Raw genomic sequence first — 7,168 nt, 5'->3', positions numbered from 1 at the left:
AGGGGGGATAGTAGAGGATAGGAAAGGCAGCAGAACACAACAGACACTAGTATGGCAATATGTAAATCAATGGATGTGTAACTGATGTGATTCTGCAATCTGTATATGGGGTAAAAATGGGAGCTCATAACCCACTTGAATCAAAGTGTGAAATATGATATATCAAGAACTATGTAATGTTTTGAACAGCCAACAATAAAAAATTTTAAAAAAAAAAAGAGACTACCAAAAGCACTAAAAATAAAGAAATTAAAGATTGAAATAAAAAAGCATGAGGACACGTGGTGATGTCAAATAAAACCACATGCGCACATACCCTCCAACCCAGCAGCTTCCCTTCTAGGAGTGCACAAGGCAGATGCCCCTGCAACAACAACAACAACAACACACACACACAAACACACACACACGCCCTACGTCAGTCGTTGCAGCACTGATTGTAGTTGCAATGAAATGGAAACAACCAAATTTTTCAAGCCCTGGAGAGTAATTGAATAAACTGGTCCATTCATACAATGGAGCACCATGCAGCCTAATATGGACTATTTCTGTCACTTTTAGGACATAGTGTTAAAAAAAAAAAAAACAAGTAAATAAGAATGTCTATAGTGCTACCCTTCGTGTAAAAAAGAAGATATGTTAAAAATGTATCTGCTCATTTGTGCAAATACAAAAGAAATACGAGAAGGGTAAATCAGAAACTGAGATTGTGGCCTAGGAGGAGTGGGCGAGGACAGGGTGGAGGGAGTGGGGAAGAGACACAGAAACAGTGGGAAGCAGTATTTCTTTGAGACTATCTTTTGACATGTTATGATTCTCACAGCCACAGTAATGTTTCTTATATCAAAAAACCCAAACAATAATGGATTCCAACCAAGAATACTGTATCCAGCAAAATTAAGCTTCAGATTTGACAATGAAATTAAAATATTTCACGATAAACAAAAAACCCAAACAATTCAAAATCAACAAGGATAGAATGCAAACAGCAATAAATGAGCTTTACTGTATTACAAATGATTAACATAACCAGACTGAAGGGGAGGTGAAAAACTAGTCCAGGTATCCTGAGGAAATGGTATTTAACCAGATATAAGAGGCTGAAGAAGGAAAAAAATTCTCACAAATTCTCCACTTTGGTGGGAGATTAATACGATTTGATCATTCTGGAACTATTTTATGTGTTTACTAGGATCAAAAAAATTAAGTCAATATGGGTAACAGGTTAGAAAAGAGGAATGAGTTCTAGTATTCTACAGCACAGTAAGGTATCTATAGTTTACAAATGGCAACAATTTTTAATATAACTTACTAAGAATTGTAAGAGAAGAGTTCCAAGACTCCCAACACAAAGAAAGAACAAGTGTTTAGGGAGATGGACATGTAATTACCCTGATTAGATCCTTACAATCACATGTATGTGTGAAATTGTAACACTGTACCCCATAATCATGTGTAAATTAAAATAATTCTTTTAACTTTAAAAAATTCTAGAAAAAAATATTATAATGTGGATAATAAAAGCTACATTTTTTCATGGTCAGCAGGAGTTGTTAAATGAGGAGAGGAGGAAGGCCGTAAATGGGCTCTGGTGTGGGCTGAATCACAGCCTGACTGTATGGTTTCCCACCTGGGTCCAAGGGATCAATGTAAAAAGAAATAAGGGCGCTGCATGTCCTGCTGATTGCATAGGACTGGGACAGTGACATCCGAGCAGAGCATCCCTGGTGCCTGATCTTGGTTCTAAGACTATTCTCCAATATAAGGAATGGGTTAACCCTAGAGAAATGGGAGTCCAGGGCTCCGTCTAGGAAAACGGAAACATCATCTCGGACAACCACGCTGCCAAGCCATGAGCTCGACAATGAAAAACATGGGAGTACGTTAGAAGGACAAAGAAGCAACGTGACAAGTTCTTGACCAATGCTTGTTGCACTTGAGCCACAAAATGTATAACGATAGTATCAAACTTATGACCCACAAGTTTTCCTAATATAAACAAACAGCTAAGTCAATAGGAGAGAAGGGACAGCTCTTTCTTCCGATAGAGGAGAAGTAGAAAAAATCTCTGCTAGGCAAATACAGGAATAATAACTTTTACAGGCAAGAATTTTTAAGAACTGCTAAAAATTGTGGGTAAAAATATGACAAGAAACAGGAGGTTTGCATGGGGTCTAGGCACCTTCCCACAGGATGCTCACTGACTATAGAGGGAGGATGGTGACGTGGAGGTGGAGGAGCCTGGGAGATGTCCCCTTCATTGAGAGTTAAAGTAGAAGGTCACATTGATATCACAGGCCCTCGGGTATGACATGCAAAGGGGGGACACAATGTCACTCAGTGGTATTCTTTGCTGCAAGGTACAACCTCAAAGTAATAATGAAAAAACATAAGACCATTCCCAATTAAGGGACATCTATAAATAACCGACCAGTTCTCTTCAAAAGTGTCAAGTCTATGAAAGATGAAAAAGACTGATTATGTCACAGATTGGACAAGACTAAGGAGACCAGGCAAGTAAATGCAAATAATATCCTGTATTATTAGAGTCTATACCAGGAAGAAAAAAAAAAAAAAAGACATCAGTGGGAAGTCTGGTGAACATTGGAAAGATCTGTAGATGAGAAATCAGTATTGTATCAGGGTTAATTTCCTGTTTTCCACACTGTTGCCATGGTTATTTAAGATGTCGACTCTGGGGTAAGCAGGTGAATGTATACAGGAACTCTCTGTCTTGTTTTTGCGACAATTAATTTTTATCCCTGCCAGGGGTAGGTGGCATAGCGAAGCAAGAGGGCCTAATGCTGCCTCAGAGTGAGAGATCGTCAGCCCCGTCTGACTACTTGCACACAAGGCAATCTACCCGATCACAGACTTAAGGCCTGAAGAAGCCCACGGAGCCCAAGGTCTAAGTCAGGTTTGCATCAGAAGAACCTGGTGTCTTGCTAACAGAGTGGAGGCTTCTAGAGTGTGGACAGAATTAAGAAAAGTAAGATTGGGAAACAGAGAAGCCCATACCCCAAACAGAAAACCTTCCACTAGTGACGAGCACTTTCTCTTCAAGAGGCAGATAAATCCAGGAGTTGGGCCGTGAGTCGTAGGGAGGTTTCAGCCACCCGACCCAACGTGATGGGGTGTCGACACGTGGCTCTCCACTCTCCCACAACCGCAGTCAGCATAAATCAGAGTTCGGTCCCAGCTCCCCTGGGGCTCCTGCCCTAAACAGAGCTGTCTACCCCACAGCCGTGTACGCAGAACTGAGCCGTGCATGTGTCCACTGAACAACAGCTGTCCTTTTTTTTTTAATCAAAAATAGTTGTAAGCAGATATTCAAGTAAAGCAAGAGAAGGCCTCCCTGCTAAGCCCCACAGCAGGGAGAGCAGAAGCTAGGACGGTGGGAAGGCAGCAAGCCGGAGGCCCAGGAGGGAAGACCAGCCCTTCCTTTCCTTCACTACTCAGAGACTTTCTACTTTGAACATGTTTTAAATTAAATTGCACATATTCCAGCAATAATCTTGGGACCCAGTGGCTTCTGTTAATAGAAGCTTTTTGAAATACTGTGACACGGTTTGCTACTACCTTCTTCAAAAACATGTGAAATAATGATATATGGAACTATGGCACTGATACCAGAAATGGGGAATCAGAAGGCAAGATTCAAGGTCCCGTGCTTCCTGGGACCTATATCATAAAATCTGAATCAACTGGGACCCAATTACTGAAAATTATTTTGGAAACAGAGAATATGTCGGAAAGAAGGGAACAAGAGCTAAAAGGCAACAGGAATATACGGGACTTTTGCCCCAAATGAAAGGCAAAAACGCCTTCCAGATAGTCATGCCGCTCTCATCTGCTGCTCTTCCATGGCTTCCGGTCAGTCCCAGAGCCGTCCTGAAGCAAAAGGCTACCAACCCAGGACCTGGTCAGCACTCAGAGACCTGAGACCTGAGCGGAAGGTGTGAATGGAACCAACGAGCTTCTTCCCTGGGAATGGGAACCATGAGACTCTGGAGGGTTTCCACTCTGCAGTAGGAGCAGAAGCCAAGTGGGCCCAGCAACAGGTGCCACTGTGGAGAGTGTGGGGAAACCGTGTGGGCCACCGGCAAGTGGTCACCAGGGAGCCCAGCAAAATAGAAAAGAAGGGGGAGGAGCACGCAAAAGGATTTTCCACTGTGTGGCCAGAGAGAGGAGGAGGAAGAGGGAGGGGGAGGAGGGAGAGGAGGAGGAAGGAAGGAGGGAAGGAGGAGGAGGAGGAGGAGGAAGGCAAGAGTAGTCTTGATTCTCCAGCTTCCATCAACACCCAACTGTAATTCAGTTTTTGTCCCTGGATTTCTCTGAAATCCCTTTAAACTGAGAGTCTCTGTTACTTACAACTTATAGAAGCTAAACAATGTGCCCTAGGGTCGGGGACTTGTGGTTAATCTTCTATACTGTCTTTATGGCCAAGGGCTGGCACAAGAATAAAGACCTTTGATAAAGCTATGTAGCAATTTGCTCTGAAGGAAATTGGTCCTACGACCTCTTCATCACCTTCAGCAATGCACTCATCCCTCAAGCCCCGCAGTTCCCATCACAGAATGGGACACCTTGTAGACTTGGTGCGGATATTTCAATATCGGATCTAGAGCACCTGGCTCCTGGGCATGCACAACTTGGCAGTTGTCCTCATTTATCAAAATAAAACTTAGGAGCATACAAAGCATTTCCACTTTCTGTGAATAACTAGGATACTCTACAGCCCTGGTTGGGGGGAGGCAAATGTTTTCATCCCAGTTTTACACACGGCTCAGTGACGATCAATAGCTTCTCAGGACCAACGGGCTGGTAAGTGGGAGAACGTGGACTTTGCCAGATAGCCTCAAATCTCACCAAGATCCTGAGTACAGAACCAAGAAAGCGGGAAAGATAGAGAGAGGGTCCTGCCTAACCCTCGCTTGCAGAAAAAAATCACCCCATTAAAATTGCCTTTCCCAGCACATTACTGACAGCTAGAATTTTACAGTTCTGTGATATACCACGAGGTCAACAAGAAAGCACACAGCTCCACAAGAGAATGGCAATAATGGTCCTCCCTAGGGTGGAGGGGGAGGAATTCATTACATTAGGCAGTCCTGGAAGAATGACTTGAGAGATCCGGAGTAAAGCGAGTACGTGGAGGGAAGGGGCGGGGGAGAGGGAGGAAATTATTTCTGGCACACTAATTACTACAGAAACTTACCTCCTAACCCCTGGGGTAATTCACACTTTATAGATCAGTATGTCAAATTACCTTTTCAGATCTTAACAAAATAATCCTGAAAGTTTCAGATTCAGACAGTGAAAAAGAAAACTTTATGTTCGATGATATGGCAGTTCTAAATAAAAGTTAGAACTTTTATTCCAGTTAGTTGTTAAATGCAAGGTTTTAAACTTTCCCTTTCATATAAAATAAGAAAAGTTTCAGTGATGGTTCCTACTTACCTTCTAATGACTTTAACACCTAAAACTATTAAAACCACAGTGTCACCCTGGCGTAGAGAACCTGATAGGGACAGAAACGACTTCGTGGGAGTCCTGTTCGGCTCCCCAACATGATGAGTGCACTCACTGCACCTGCTAAGTGCTGGTCCCTGCCCACCCTTGGTGACCGCCTTGACTGTGATGTCCAGGCTCATCTAGAGCTAAATATCTAAGCTGCATAACTTTCTCTCTGTCACTTTTTCAAATCAGATTGAAAGAGATTGAATAAGAATACCAGATGACCGTGCCTCTTCCTGAGTCCAGTCAGTGTGAGTTAAGCCCTGTGTGTGTTGTGTGACTCCAAAACCTAGATGGGTCGAGGGCTTAGGGTCAAGAGCCTGGGCTTTGGCATTTACTGACTGCGTGTCCTCTGTGTTTTAATTTTCTAATCCTTAAAATGAGAGTAACGCCTCCTTTATGGCATTTATGGTGTGGTTCCAAGGATCAAGTGAATCCTTATGGTGGAAGGCCTGCAAGATCACCACATTCTCACATGTGCTGACTGCTCTTACCACCTTTCTACTCTGCCACATCCCTTAATATACTCAGGCACCGTCTCTGGAAACACCTGCCACCCGGGAGAAAGGATGGAATGCCAATATGCATAAAGAGCAAGGAGGGGTGACCTGTGGCTGCGAGGGTGCAGCTGGTCAGCTGAGCTGAGCGAGCTCCATGCCGTTCTTGGTTGGCCTGCACCTGCAGCCCTGCTGGCACAGAGCTGGTGCTCCTCACAGGGCAGACTCCACGGCAGAGTGCGGGCAGACAGCACAGGTCCACCTCCACCACTGGACCAAACGGCTGGCCCTGCATTCCCTGCTGTCCCTACCTTACAGCACACTGGACGAAGGTTCCAAGAGTCTCGAGGGGCTGGAGACAGAACCACAGGCTTAATGGAAGAGCTGGCTTTGAGTCAATCTCTGCGAAGGGTCTCAAACTGCATTTTGAAGGTAGGTGGGAAAGGCTTGGGGGAGGAGTGAGCTGGGTGTTCCAGGTGGGAGGAATGGGATGTGGGTGGCCCTGGCACGACATTTGGAAAAAAGGCCAGTAGTGCCACCAGGAATCCAGAGCAGGGATGAGGTGTGGTAGCAGGCACGCCAGGAATGACCAGGGAAATCGCCTGTTTTGCCAGTTTCCAGAGAAATCATCTCTGCAGATGGGTTGCTTTGTTGTCAGGTTACCTGCCTTTCAGGGTTATATTTAGACTATTTTCTCCTCTTTTCTTAGAAAACCTCAAATGATTACAGCTTGCAAAGAATGTTTAAGTAGGTCACAAAAACCAAGGAACATTTTTTTCTCCTCTCAATAGACCCCTAAAACTTCAGGTTTCAGAGAACTGAATGATAATTCTCTCATCTCCTGGGGTCCAATATGGCAAATTCCACTGGCCTCACTTTTGTCTCCGTCCACTCCTTTTAGGGCTCCCAGTTCACTGTGCAGTAAAAGGAAAGAGCATTTTCTTGAGAGAAAACCAATTCTCTGAGTGAAAGAAAGCTGGGCAAGGATTTCTAAAGACAAGACTTTTACAGACACCAGGGCACCTGAATTCACCTGAGAGGGCTGGTGGGGGGGGAGAGGGAGAGAGAGAGACAGACAGAGAGAGAGAGAGAGAGAGAGAGAGAGCGTAAGTGAGAGCGCTGAGGGGGTTACCATATAGAGAACAACAATGGCA

General features: G+C 44.3%; 1 long non-coding RNA gene across 1 annotated transcript in view; it reads right to left on the bottom strand.

Moving 5' to 3' along the window:
- LOC107136759 overlaps positions 1-7,168 on the bottom strand; it is a 93,282-nt gene that overhangs the window by 10,253 nt on the left and 75,861 nt on the right. The gene's annotated exons all lie outside the window — the stretch shown is intronic.

This window comes from Marmota marmota, unplaced genomic scaffold (assembly GCF_001458135.2).
Source record: "Marmota marmota marmota unplaced genomic scaffold, marMar, whole genome shotgun sequence".
Taxonomy (NCBI): domain Eukaryota; kingdom Metazoa; phylum Chordata; class Mammalia; order Rodentia; family Sciuridae; genus Marmota; species Marmota marmota.
The sequence above is the reverse complement of the archived record's forward strand: the minus strand, read 5'-3'. Positions and strand labels throughout refer to the sequence as shown.